This window comes from Capricornis sumatraensis, chromosome 5, assembly GCF_032405125.1.
Source record: "Capricornis sumatraensis isolate serow.1 chromosome 5, serow.2, whole genome shotgun sequence".
NCBI lineage: Eukaryota > Metazoa > Chordata > Mammalia > Artiodactyla > Bovidae > Capricornis > Capricornis sumatraensis.
In genome coordinates this window covers 68,926,319-68,941,611 of record NC_091073.1, presented here as the reverse complement: position 1 = coordinate 68,941,611, position 15,293 = coordinate 68,926,319, and the positions used below count along the sequence as shown (strand labels likewise).

At 42.5% G+C, this 15,293-nt stretch overlaps 1 pseudogene; it reads right to left on the bottom strand.

The window, feature by feature from the left end:
• The window catches only part of LOC138079707 (sodium/potassium-transporting ATPase subunit beta-3 pseudogene), a 57,892-nt pseudogene extending 44,733 nt beyond the window's left edge, over window positions 1-13,159 (bottom strand).
• Between the last annotated feature and the right edge of the window lie 2,134 nt (window positions 13,160-15,293).

Below are 15,293 nucleotides of genomic sequence, written 5' to 3'. Positions count from 1 at the left end.
CTGGACGCAACTGAGCACACACACTCTAATTACAAGGTGGTAGAGGTGCTTCTTGGAGCTGTTTGGTTTTACTTGACTGAAACAGAGAAGAAGGGAGACACCAGCTCCAGTATAAACCCTGCACAGGGTGATATAGAGGGACTGGGCAGAAAGAAGGAGCCAGAATGGTATAAACTTCTTCATTTCTGCTTGTCCATTTGCCCCTCTTACTGATACAGGTCCCCTCATATCACCTGTGTTAACAACTGATGCACAACTTGTACTATATTTTTATGCTTATCTAATCATATGCAAACTTTACAGAGAGGGGTATATATGAGTATGTGTCTATGAGAGATCAAAGGGTTTGTTCTCTTAAAAATGAGGTCATACTATGTAAGCATCTTGCTTCTCTCATTTAAAATACTTTAGCTGGGACTTCCCTGCTGGTCCAGTGGTTAAGAATCCACCCACCAATACACAGGATACAGGTCCAATCCCTGATCTGGGAAGATCCCACCTGCCAGGTAGCAACTAAACCCATGCACCACAATAAGAAGCCTGTGCACCGCACCTGCCCTAACTGGAGAAAGCCCATGCGCAGCAATCAAGACCCAGTGCAGCCATAAATAAATAAATAATAATTTTAAAAGAAAAAATAAAATTCACCTCTGCTGAAGGTGGCTTCTTTCTTTGTAAGTCTGTGCTTACAATTTTTAGATGGAGTATTTATTTCAGCAAGACTCTGGGAGTCCTGTGGGACTTGTGTTGAGGATACATCTCTCTGGCAAGTATCAGATTTTCTTTGCATAGAACCCAGGAACTACCCACCCAAATCTACTTTATTTTGTAAGTTATTGTATATTATACAAATGTATATATTTGTATGTTATACATATTGGGTATACTTTACAATGCCCGAGAGCATACAGGGAACATGAATCAAGAACTCAAACACAAGTAACAGCAAACCTGCAGAGATAAAGGCTAAAAGGGGGCTTTTCCTTTTCTCCACTCAAACCTAAAATTAAATAAATAGCATACTATTTTTTTTTCTTATTGTTTGTCTTTTAGCACATTCCCACAAGGGCCTTAACTTTATGCAAGGGTTTCAGTTCCAATCCTCTAGTTAACTCAGGTCTGAGCCCTTATCTCCTGTCCCCCAGAGAGATTTAACCCTGGTTACAGAGATCTGCAACTCCATCTCACTTCTTTGGCCTCCAAGAAGTTCCCTGAGTTTCCTGCAGACTCTCAGCTCTGCATTTAAAAAGATGTGTTTATTAATTATTCTAGGAATTTATAAGAAGATGTTTTCAGGATACCTATTTCACTATAAAGATGGGATGAAACTCAGAAACATATTGGTATAGCTGTGTACCCATGAGATGCACACCCATTCCCCACACATTAGATCAATGAGTCATCATGCTTATGGAATGCAGAATACTTTTTAAAGTGCCTTTCATGCCCCTTATATTCTTTGGTAAACTCAACAATCCTATAAGCTAGACATTACAGGTATGATTATCTTCATTTTACAGAAAAGAAATAGATTTCCAGAGAAGCTACGTGTCTTACACCGCAGAGGCCAAAAAGTGAAATCATCCCCCACTGTCTTTCTTCTGTACCATCAGGCTGCTGTCATAGCAATACACTGAGATTTAGTCCCTGGTCTCACCTATGGATATTTCCTCCATACTTCCTGAGCTCTAACCATGAACCAGACCCAGGGTCAGGAACTAAGACTGAAAGACCAAAGAGAAGAAAAGGAAGTCCTTCCTAGGAGCTCCTAGTTGGGAGGAGAAAACAAATAAAATCTTCAAGTATTCTACATTCAGGTACAACCTGTAGAGAGAACAGCAAGGAAAGGAACATCAAATTCTCCCAGATGCCATTGAGGACTTCTATTTTTGGTGGAGGTCCAGAAATATGATGGAGAAAACACTGCTATTCTAAGCTGGCTGCAGATTTCCTCCTGTTCAGCAAAACATATTGATGTTTATAATAAAAACCCCTCCATATGCAAAAAAGGGGAATCCGGAGAATCCAATTGCATGAAATGCTTAAGGTGCATTATTGCAAGGTTAATGAAAAGCAGTATTTTTCAAAAGGGTTTCCAGTTACTGTATAAAGCCCATGCATGTGGAACTGTGGAGATGCTCCTTGAAGCTACACAGTTTTCCTGGCTGAGATGGGGAAGCAGGGAAACACAGCTCCATTTAAAACCCTGCACAGGTGGGGACAAGAAGGGAAAAACCAGGACTGCACAGGGCTGAAGCTCTGCGCCTGACCAGCCTGGTAAAGCAGGGCGGTGCCCGCTTCCCTCTGGAACACAAACTGTGTCCTAAGACAGAGGACATTTCTTGGCTCAGACAGGGAGTCAGGAGCACTTTACATTAAACTGAGGAAGTTCCATGTGAGCAGAGAGGAGTCACTTCCATACTTCACCACACTCTGTCACCCCCACAAGTGACTGGAATTTAAAATCCAGCAGGGCAGAGGCAAGGGAAAATTCTCCATTGTGTTCTATCTGAATTTCATCATCCCAGGGCACTATTATTGCTAGGTTTTATTATATTTACTTGTGAAAAATAAGCTCCAGCATATGAACGCAGGAAGAAGTAAGACTAAGAGAACTAGAAAACTTCCATAATAGGTGAGATTGAATAAATGTAAAGACATGTTCATAAAAAGACAATTCAGCAACATTGAGATGTTAGTTTCCTCCTAGGTTAACACATAAATCTCTTAATCCAAACAAAAATATCAACAAATTGAGTTTTCTCTCTAATTCATTCTTAACTAGGCAAATTGATTCTAATATTCATATGAAAAATAAAACAGCCAAAAAATCTCTGAGGAAGGAAAGCAATGAGCAGGCCCTACTATTACTAAAGCAAAAGGCATTCAGTTGTGCCTGACTCCTTGTGACCCCATGGACCATACAGTCCATTGAATTCTCCATGCCAGAATACTGGAGTAGGTAGCTGTTCCCTTCTCCAAGGGATCGTCCCAAAGCCGCAATAATTGGAACACTGTGGTTCTGGCACAGAACAGCAGGTGGACTGTGCTGCGTTTCCTCCGGTGGCCATTACCCACACTTCATTTCCCAGCTTCTCTGCCCCGCTGCTGTTTTCTCCATGTATCCATTGACATTTGCCCTCTAGCTTCCTGTGGGTTCAGCCAAGTGGAGGCCCTGACTGGAGATCAGAGGATGAGAGGAGAAGGTCAGATGGTTCCCTCCAGATCCCTCACTGCTTTTCAGGCACTGGCTCTGATCCCTCCTACACAGAAATCTGGTAAGACTCTCTGCTCTCCTTTCTCCCTCAGGCCTAGGAGCGCAATGGCTTTCCACCATTGCTAGTCTGGATGCTTTCTCATCCCTAGCAGGATCCTTGAACCTTGACCACACTCCCATGAACATCCCTTCTTTTGAACCATCAGAGTGGAATTCTATTTCCTTCCAAGAACTTGACTGATACATAGATAACGAAATGGAATAGACAATCCAGAAAGATTCAAATGTATATAGGAAGTCAGTGTATAATAAAGTTAGCATCTCAAATCAATGGAATTATGACAGACATGTTAATAAATACTGTTGAGATAAACAGAGAGCCACCTGGAAAAATATTAGAGTAAATCTTTACCTGACATGGTACACCAGAATAAACTTCAAATGTAATTAAATGGAAACAAAATAAAACCACAAAATCATAACTGTAGTATAGTCATACAACGGAATATTACTCAGCTAAAGAAAGGAATTGCTGGGACTTCCCTGGTGATCCAGTGGTTAAGAATCCACCTGCCAATGCAGGGGACACAGGTTCAATCCCTGGTCTGGGAAGATCTCTCAGATCACGGAGCAGCTAAGCCCGTGCACCACAACTGCTGAACCTGCACTCTTAGAGCTACTGCTCCGCAACAAGAGAAGCCACCGCAGTGAGGAACCTGCGCACCACAACGAAGAGCAGCCCTGGCACACCGCAGCTAGAGAAAGCCCGTGAGCAGCACCCAAACCCCAGTGCAGTGGAAAAAAACAGTTAATTAAATTTTTAAAAAGAAATGAATTTTTGATACAACCAACAGAGATGAATCTCAAAAACATGTGGGATGATATAAGGTTTACAGAAAATAATTTGTGCTGTATGATATTCCACTTATAGGACATTCTAGAAGACATAAAAATGAATGCAGAATGGTGAAAAATCAGAACAGTGAGTCAGAAGAGTGAGTCTGTGGGTGGGAATGGGGTGGAGATTGTAAAGGGGCATGAGGGGACTTTCTGGGATGATGCTAATGTTTTCTATCTTGCTAGAGGTTTAGGTTACATCCTTAATATTTTCATATTTTCTCAAATATAGATTTTACATCAAAACAAAAAAGGGTCAACAAATATCAAACTCTAGTTTGTGGTACGCATGTGGATTTACTTAAGAAAGAGTGCACTTATATCTGCAAAATAATTTTAAATGCAAAAATAAGATAAATGAAGGGATGAATAGAGGGATAGATAAATAGATACATAATAAAGCAAGTACAGTTAAATGTAAATGGTAGCATCTAGGTGGTGGGTATAAGAGTGTTTGCTATAAAATTCTTTCAGTTTTGCTCTGTTTTAAATTTTTAATTTTTTAAAATACTAGAAGAAAAAGTTCTGACACTGTATGACATGGATAAACCTTAAAAATTCTATACAAAGAGAACTAAGCCAGTCGCAAAAGGACAAATACCATGCGATTCTGCTTATATACGGTACCTAAAGTGTCACTGTGTAAAGCAAATTCTCAAGCCTCTCCTTTCCAGCAGATTAAAACTCAGCCTTCACTAAAAGGGAAAGAGAGATGAATCTGAATGTAGAAAGTAAAATAGTGGTTGCCAGGGGATGACTGCGGTGGTAATGGTGAGATGTTAAATGTTTCTCAATGGGAACAGTTTTAGTTTGACAAAATGAAAAAAGTTCTGTGCATGGATAGTGATAATGGCAAAACAACAATGTGAACATAATACCACTCACTAACTTACTCTTAAAAATTCTTAAAATGGTGAATTTTGTTATGCATATTTTACCAAAATAATAAAAATAATTTTTTAATAAAAATAAAACTACTAGGAAAAAATGGGAGAATTCCTTGATAGACTTGGATAAGATTAGAGAAGGCCTTTATCTTTAAAACTGTGACTCAGAATCCAGAGATGATTATCACAGAATTGTTGATAATAAATAAAACTGGAAACAACTCCAGAATCCATCAATTTGAGAGTGAGAGATAAACTATACTATACACAGAAGGGCATCCATTAAAAACAATGATGTATAATATATTGATATTTAAAATGCTCATAAAATATTACTGAGTAGAAAGCATTATATCATAAAATAGCAAGTATAAAATGATATCTTTTATATAAAATGTATGTGTGTGTGTGTGTGTGTGTGTGTGTGCCTAAAGAGATACTTGGAAGGATAGTCAACAAAATGTTAATGGTGGTTATCTTGGGCTGTTTGTTAATGCTTTATTCTTTGCACTGTTCTACACTGACATTTTTTCATCAAGCTTGTATTATGTTTATAAAAATAATAAAGCCATTTTCAACTCATACTAAAATACTAAAAGAAGTAGGTATCTACTACCATATATTTTCCCTTGATACCTTCTAGCTATAAACATTCATTAATGCAAGGACTGTGTGTGTGTGTGTGTGTGTGTGTGTGTGTGTGTGTGTGTGTGTGTGTGCACCAAGTTAACCCTCAGGAAAGATGGACTCACTGACACTTGCACTCCCAAGTCTCTCCTTCATAAAGGTTACAAGTCAGACTTTATGAAAGGAGGAGGAGAGGTGAATCTGAATGGCTAAAAGCTAAACCTCTATCAGTCTGCACTTTATAAAAATTCCAGTGACAACATTACTCACAGAAGCTGTCATACAAACAGCATAGTATGTTCAGTATGTCGTACAAACAGGTGAAGATGCTGTGCTCTGGAAAACCGTCAGATGACCCCAAAATGCCTTTAGTGAAGACAATAATACTAGTGATAAAAAAAAAAAGCTTGTAAGAAGAGTAAATAAATGTGTTTGGGCACATAATGAACATGCAGGTATTTGTTAAGTTATTGAATAAATCATATCTCAGGAAAATCAAAAGAAAAGTGCTTTATGAAATGTAAGAGTGGGAAAAATGGTATTCTAAACTAATGTATTTACTGCAACTTGAGATTTTGAGACAGGTGTAACAGAGTAACAAAATAAATATTAAAAAATTTTTTCTAGTCCTTTCAAAGTTTGTATGTTCAAGTAAGCTATTAAAAATATTTTTTTGAGGGACCTTCTCAAAGGGGAAAAAGAGGACTCACCTTGTACTGGGGGTCATTTCATTTTGAGACAACTTGAAAAGCAATGTGGGGTACAGGCAGCGGTCAGCGGTCCCTAATTATCTGACACTCTCATCCTCTCCCCGCTTCCTGACCCAGTAGAGCCCAAATCTCAGGACATAATAAGTGAAAGGCTAGAGGCTGGAGAGGATTCCTCCTCCCCGGGGAGCCCACAATTACTATGGCTATGGAAAAAGTGACAGAGAGGAAAAGGCAGAAACTCTCACTGGCTGGCTTACAGACAGTCATCGCCAAGGTCACAGAGTGAATGAAAATCCCTTCCGCAGCCTTTCCCCCAGAGTAGGGCAGGGTCTGGTTCTCAGGGAAACGACATGTCCCTCGGGCAGGAAGAGAGGACTGGATTCACCAGATTCTTACTCCTTGTTCATGCAAGGGCAGAAGTTCCTTGGCATATCTTAAATATTACTCATTGCAAGCAATGAAAAATTACTCCCAATTACTTTAATGCTGATTTTAAAAGCCTTTAATATAATTAGACATGGCATAATTGGAGCAGTTGGAAGAACAGGACAGGGGGAAAATGTAGGAATACAAGACTTCCTTGGTGGTCTAGTGGTTAAAAATCCACTTGCCAATGCAAGGGACAAGAGTTTGATTCCTGGTCGGGAAGATTCCACATACTGCTGGGCAACCTGTGCGCCACTACTGTGCCTGAACTGTAGAGCTCTCAAGCCACGACTACTGAAGTCTGCACACCTAGAGCCCATCCTCCCAACAAGAGAAGCCATTGCAATAAGAAGCCCAAGCACCAAAACCAGAGAGTAGCCGCTGCTCAGTGCAACTAGGGAAAGTCCACACATAGCAACGAAGACCCAGAGCAGCAAAAAATACACAAATAAATAAATTAAAACTATGGGGAAAAAAAAGAACAGAGGAATAAACTTTCTCAATAGGGTGTTAACTAGCCACTCAGAAAGCAAACTAAAAACATACACACACACACAAACTACTGTCTAGATTGAGCAATTTGAGTAAGTTACAGATAATATAACACCAAGGATGACGTATGTGTGGGATCTTTGTCCTTAACCCCAGAAGTGGCAGTCTAGGGCCTCTAACATATGAGAGGACAGAGTTAGACACAAACAGTGGTAAAGGGATTATTAGCCCACCACAGTGGTATGATATTTACTTTAAACTGAAAACATCTGATCAACAGCAACAGCAAGAAACACTTTCAAAACTTAAGCAGTGTCCAGAAAATACAGCTGCCATTGGCAACCCCCTTCCCCTCAAGGGAGTTTCCAAATTGAGAAAAGACTGACCCTTAGCACTAGGAAGTACACAGTTTCAGCTGTCCATTAGCATGGAAAAGTTCAATAAAACCTTTCAGATTTTCTTTCCCAGTGAAGCCCTAAACAGCCTCTCTTTTTTGTCAAGTTGGTATATAAATCTTTACTTCTAGCTATTCAGCAAGTTACTCATTATTAAGTACTCCCTCGGGTGAATATAAATAAACCTTGTCTTTTCTCCTCTTAAGCTACTGTCAGTTAATTTGCAGGCTCCTGACTATAAATCTAAGTGGGTAGAAGAAATCTTTTCCTCCCAAAGGCAGTAACCTTATCAGGAGTCACAGAAGACGTAGATGGAAACCAAGTAGCAGGCAATAAAGTTCACCAAGACAGGGAATTCCCTGACAGTCCAGTGTTAGGAGTCAGTGCTTTCACTTCCAGGGCCAGGCTTTGGTCCCTGGTCAGGAACTGCTGCTGCTGCTAAGTCGCTTCAGTCATGTCCGACTCTGTGCAACCCCGTAGATGACAGCCCACCAGGCTCCTCTGTCCCTGGGATTCTCCAGGCAAGATTACTGGAGTGGGTTGCCATTTCCTTCTCCAATGCATGCATGCATGCTAAATCACTTCAGTCGTGTCCAAGCCTGTGCGACCCTATGGACAGCAGCCCACCAGGCTCCTCTGTCCACAGGATTCTCTAGGTAAGAATACTGGAGTGGGTTGCCATTTCCTTCTCCAACTAAGATCCCACAAGTCACCAGGCATAGCCAAAAACAAACAAACAAATTCAGCAAGACAGTGTTTCAAGACCATCATCTGACAAATACTGGTTGCAGTCTGAAACCAATTCTTGTAGGATACATCTTTTCCAAATGTTAAAACAGCAGTACAAAAAAGGGGTGAGGAGATAACAACTGAAAATGGAAAAAGCCCCAACAACTTTAATACACAAATTGTTAACCAAAAATTACCCTAATCAATAATGTCAAAGTCTCTCTTCATCCAAAGAAATTTCTGACAAAAGCTAGGCACCTCAGACAACCTACTTCTGATGATTACACAATAGACAGGTAGTTGTGGAAGGTTTTTTTATCTGGTTATTGGTTTATTCTGAGCAGGTCAGGAAGCAACAGTTAGAACTGGACATGGAACAACAGACTGGTTTCAAATATTGTCACACTGCTTATTTAACTTCTATGCAGAATACATCATGAGAAACGCTGGGCTGGAAGAAGCACAAGCTGGAATCAAGTTTGCCGGGAGAAATATCAATAACCTCACATATGCAGATGACACCACCCTTAGGGCAGAAAGTGAAAAGGAACTAAAAAGCCTCTTGATGAAAGTGAAAGAGGAGAGTGAAAAAGTTGGCTTAAAGCTCAACATTCAGAAAACGAAGATCATGGCATCTGGTCCCATCACTTCATGGCAAATAGATGGGGAAACAGTGTCAGACTTTATTTTGGGGGGCTCCAAAATCACTGCAGATGGTGACTGCAGCCATGAAATTAAAAGATGCCTACTCCTTGGAAGGAAAGTTATGACCAACCTAGAAAGCATATTCAAAAGCAGAGACATTACTTTGCCGACTAAGGTCCATCTAGTCAAGGCTATGGTTTTTCCAGTGGTCATGTATGGATGTGAGAGTTGGACTCTGAAGAAAGCTGAGCACCGAAGAATTGATGCTTTTGAACTGTGGTGTTGGAGAAGACTCTTGAAAGTCCCTTGGACTGCAAGGAGATCCAACCAGTCCATCCTAAAGGAGATCAGTCCTGGGTTTTCTATTGGAAGGACTGATGCTGAAGCTGAAACTCCAGTACTCTGGCCACCTCATGAGAAGAGTTGACTCATTGGAAAAGACCCTGATGCTGGGAGGGATTGAGGGCAGGAGGAGAAGGGGATGACAGAGGATGAGATGGCTGGATGGCATCACCAACTCAATGGACATGAGTTTGGGTAAACTCCGGGAGTTGGTGATGGACAAGAGGGCCTGGCATGCTGCGATTCATGGGGTCACAAAGAGTTGGACACGACTGAGCAACTGAACTGAACTGAACTGAACTGAACTGAGATACCTTTTATTAAAAGTGAATCTACTTCATCCTTACTTTCTACCAGTGAGTGGGGCCACAAAGTTCTAACAAAAGCCTACAAAACACCATGCTTAATGTAAGCCAGATCTCACCTCGGGTTTTGATACCATACCTTCACAACAGTATCATAAGACAAGAGTTAGGAAACTAACACCATCCTCAGTTAGACAAATCTCAGAATCTCAGAGCCTTTAATGTAGATAAGAGGAAACATCTGGCCTTACTGGCCTGACTCTGCACCCCAAGTCTAACTTTCCCCTTAAAATTTTTGGCTTTAGGTCTCACCATAGTAATATCCAAGGTGACTGTTTCTTCCTTAATTTGATATCTTCCTCCCAGAACCAATGTACCTTCTTTGGTTTCCCTGAGTATAACTCAGAAAATACAAAGCTTTCAAAGAATGTTACTAAATATTAGTAAACTGAAGGACTGGGAAATGGGAAATAAACCCACATCACTTAAGACAAGTAGTATAGAGAAACAGATAAGAATTCCAGAATTCGACTATTTAGGTTTAAATTCTGGCTGTCATTTTCTAGCTGTGTGACTTGACCTCTCTGTGCCTTGATATCTTTATCTGTAAAATGATAGCTAAATGACCCATCCCACCATCTTGTAAAATAACATCTGGTACATAGCACACAAGTATATATTCAGTTTGGTTTGTAAAGTAAAGGTTTTAGTTTGCAGCACAGCTACTTTTCTCCCAGATTCACAAGTTCTGTGCTGATCTCCCCAATACCTGGAGAAATCCAATCTATTTCAAGCAAGGGCTACCCAGACTCACAGAAAAACGCAACTCATCTCATTTTTAAAGATGATAAAACTGAGCCTTATCTGCAATTTCAACTATCTAAACTCACCACACTTCAAAGATTCAAGTTCTTTTTTTTTTAAGAGCAAAGGATAGAAATTGAATAACTTTGTGTAAGTATCCTTAGGTGATATAAAACTCAGAATGTCATCTTTAATTTGAAATTTTCTTTATGAAAGAAAGTGGAAGGAATGGAAAAAAAGAATCTTATTCAATCAAAAAGTTAAAGCTAATAATATTCCCAGGATGCATTCATCAAATCTAGAACAGAAATTAATTCAATGCAAATTCCTAGAATTTAGTTTTCAGGAATTATGCAATATACAAATCTACTGTCCATATCACCAGAAGTATGATGAAAAATATGTTAATATTCTTCCATAGGCATATATAGTTGTAATTTAACTGATATCACACACATAAATAATCTAACATTGAATCATTGCAGAAACAATCCATGTTTCATCCAATGTAACTGTGATAGACTATAAGATCATCTAAAAAAATTTTGTATCCTACACATTAGAAAATATTAAGCCTTCAGATGCTTGAATAATACCTTACCTTTGTATAGTACTTACAGTTTGCAAACCAATTTTTATCTCCATAGTTTCCTTTGTGCTTCACGGCATAGGAGATGGCACTACAACTCTATTTGTACTGATTTTAAAAGAGCAGATAGCACAGGTTTAGAAACTAGAGGTCTCCTGCCCTAGGAGGCAGAGAAGGCGATGGCACCCCACTCCAGTACTGTTGCCTGGAGAATCTCATGAACGGAGGAGCCTGCTGGGCTGCAGTCCATGGGGTCGCGAAGAGTCGGACACGACTGAGTGACTTCCCTTTCACTTTTCACTTTCATGCACTGGAGAATGAAATGGCAACCCACTCCAGGGTTCTTGCCTGGAGAATCCCAGGGATGGGGGAGCCTGGTGGGCTGCCATCTATGGGGTCGCAGAGAGTCAGACATGCCTGAAGCAAGTTAGCAGCAGCAGCAGCAGCAGCCCTAGGAGGCAAAGCTTAGCAAGACCTAGGTATCCTGACTCCAAATCTGGTTCTCTTTCCACTAACACCACAAAAATATCCTATAAATGGGAAAAACTAACATTTTATAATGATAAATCCATTCAAGGGCAATATGCATGTGTATTCTTTTAATTTTTGTTTTAAAAAGCTGTTTGAGTGAAATAATAACAAATAAAAGCTATAAACTCAAGAAAATTCTCAAGAGAATAAGGATTCATATATCCTGACCTCTCATGAGTCAAAGTGTGAGTCAGTCCCTCGCTCCACTTTTTCTCTTTAGAGGAACTAATATTGCCCACGAAATCTAATGAGTCCTTCTTGAAAACTCAATGGGCAATAGCAATGAGCATCACAACCTTGCTTGGGATGAAAGTGAGGATTTACGTATGAGACCAAAAGACCAGCTGATGTATTCAGTAACCTTTCTAGTGTGATTTTTTTTAATTACATGTACCAACTAAGGACTTTTCCTCCCACTTACACAAAAACAGGACCTACCCTATGAAATGGACCTTTGAATATCTTAAACCCAAAACTGAAGTTTTACAGTTCCCTTCAGTTTCAGCTGAAAAGTTTTAGAGATCTGGCTCAGGTATAGCACTCAGTACTTCTACATGCACAGTGTCTGGTTAGGTTTTCTAGCTACCTAGTGAGAAATGTATTAGTATCATCTCTACGTCACAGATGATAAAACTGAGGCACAAGGAGAGTATCCTGCCCAAGATCACAATGAAAGCAGGCGATGGAGATCCAGACCCACCACCAACCCCAAATCTCATGTGCTCTCTTCGCTTCTCTCTTTACCCTTAAAATGTCCTCCCCCAACCACACACCCCACGTCCCTTCAGCAGAGACAGGCTCCCTTTTTCACACATGGTGAAGCAGGAATTGGATAAGCAGGAATCTCCTGTCCTTTTTCCAGTTCCCCTGGGAGAAAGATACACCTCCTTTCCAAAACAACAAGGACTATGTTTCCCCGTGGTGCGGACGCCAGTGCAAAGACGGGGAAAGGGATCCTTAGGGGGTAAACTGCCTTGCCAGCTACTGTTTAAACGCCTGTGAAAGATGATCCTTCTGAAATAACTCCTTATTGAAATGAGTCAGAAATGAGTCTTAACTTGTGAAAGTTAATGGGCAATTTTTATGGAAAAGAGATTCTGGGCAAATTATGGGCAAGAGAACAAGAAAGCCGAAATCCTGTTGAGAGACAGAGCTTTCACTTCTCCCTTTGAAGTTAAAAAAAGGCCCCTTTAGGTCTCCACGGAGCGGCTCCCCGCGATCCTTACAGAAAGGAGGAAACTTACCCGCAGCGCTGGGGCTTCGAGACAGCTGGGACTGAGGCATACTCTCGTCACTGTTCAGCACCGGGGACAGCTCCGGACTCGCCAACTTCGCGCGCCCCTCCGGGCTCGGCGCTACCCGCTGAGACTCCCAGGCTGCAGGCAGGGTGGCCGCCTCTCCACACCCTGGTCCAAGCCCCCCGGTCTTGTGGAGCGCAAAACGGTCTCCGCGAGCAGCGGGGGCAGCCGGAGGCGCCTCGGGCTGGGGCGGTGGCGACGAGCCCAACTGCACCACGGCGTTGCGGGACCGGGACCGCGCCAGCGCTGAGGAGACAGAGCCCATCTCAGGGGGCCGGGCTGGGCCCAGGTGAGCGGCCAAGGCTCCCAGTGGGACCCACACCCCTTGCCTGCCAGAGGTTTACTCTCTTCTCGCGCCGGGGCACCTCCAGCCTCTGCTCCGCCTCTGACTCCGCGGGTGGCAGTCCCTCCTCAGCGCGGGGGAGAAGGAGGAAGCTGCAGGGAGGGCTGCGTGTCCACCCCCGGTGGACTGAGGAGGACCCAGGCGATGTCTGCGCCTGTCTGATGATCCAGGGTGGATGACGACACTTGGAGGGGTCCGTGTGCAGAGGTTGCCCCGAGACTTTCCTGGGGATTGGAGGGGAGGAAGGGGAGTGGCATTAAAGGAGGGAGACTTTCTTCCTCTACTTTCGGTACTTTGGTCACCTGGGGCCAAAGGACTGGCACCTTCTTCCCGCTCCTGCCGACACTTCTGGGCTGCCACTGTCCCTGGGGAGGATGAACGGTTTAGCCAAGGCAGAGGAGGAGCCTACATTTGTTTTCTTCTCTTCTTAGGACTAATACCACTACTCTTCCAGGCTGTGCTTTCCTGCAAAGCCAAGCCTGGCTCCTGGCTCTCCCTGAGGAACGCTTGGCAATCCCCTTCCCAGCATGCCTCCTCCCCATGCCCTCATCCTGGAGGGGGACTGAGGCCAGAGAGGGAAGCCATGGTGTAAGGGGAAGCAACTCTGCTGGTTCTCCTCAGGAAGGCGGGGAGGCAGGCACCAGCCAATCCACAGGGTTTCCATGGAGGAAACCCAGAGCAATCAGGGGCCCTATTAATGGGCCTGCCCTGCTGGCCCTTTCACTTTTCTGACTGCAGTGCAAAGGTGGTGACACCTAACTTGGATCCAGAAGCAGGAAGAGCAACCTGGGATTAAGTTTCAACTAAAATCCTGTTAATTCAGGAGACACGGGAGATGTGGGTTCGATCCCTGGGTCAAGAAGATACCCTGCGGGAGGAAATAGCAACTCACTCCAGTATTCTTTTGGGAAAACCCCATGGACAGAGGAGCCTGGCAGATGACAGTCCTTGGGGTTGCAAAGAGTCAGACACAGCTGAGTATGCACACCCCTTACTTATTCTACTTAAAACCCTATTTGTTGCTCAGAGAGGTTTTAGGTCTTGCCCAAGGTCACAAATGGTTAGTTAGTAATGGAGCTGGATCTTGTGCCTGGGACTACCCTTCTAAACCTAGCCTCCTATCCTCACTGCTTCCCACCTGGAAGTTCTCAGGCATTGAATTGTGAAGCAAGAAAATTGTGAAATATACCAGGGGTCCCTAACTTCCCAATCTAATGCTTGATGATCTGAGGTAGAGCTGATGGAATAAAATAGAAATAAAGTGCACAATACATGCAATGCACTTGAATCATCCAGAAACCATCCCTCCCTCTGCAGTCCTTGAAAAACCGGCTTCCAGGAAACCAGTCCCTGGTGCCAAAAAGATTGGGGACTGCTGAAATACACAGCATATGTGTGAAGGGAGACTGACTTTATCAGGGATGCCTGGGAGCCCTCCTCCCTCAGTGCCCAGCGCTGATAAGACTCTAGACACTGTCATCTGTGAAATGGCATACAAATAAGTATGTGAACAGTAATATTATTATGAAGGTAGCCTCCAGATCAACAAGCTTCAAGATGGGAAGAGAAAAGAAAAAGGGTTTTAGAATGCTCAACTGGCATTTAAGTCAGAGGATTAACTGAAGTGGAACAGCTATGGCAGACAGGTTCCTTACTGCTAGTGCCACCTGGGAAGCTTATTTACACTATTTATGTGTCCAAAACAGCAATCTGTCCTTGGCATCGTTTCCTGTGAAGTGGACAGAAGCTGAAGTCCAAGGTCCTGAGCTAACATCACATGTGGAATCCTCCACCTGTTAGACAAATACACACCGTGATCTCCACACCATGCAAGGACCATGAGGAGGGTCTCTCACCTCTGCCAATGTCAGAAATCCTTCTTCTCAGGGCACACAAAAGGGTGCAACAGTGTCTGTCAACCCATTTGGGTGTATGGCTATATTAAACTCTTAATTATTCTTAAGCACTTTTTATTCTTGCTCACTTGATGGACAAACAGAAATCCTCTCTGGGCAAAGGACCTTTTAGAAAGGTAGCTCTGGGGGCAGATATTTCC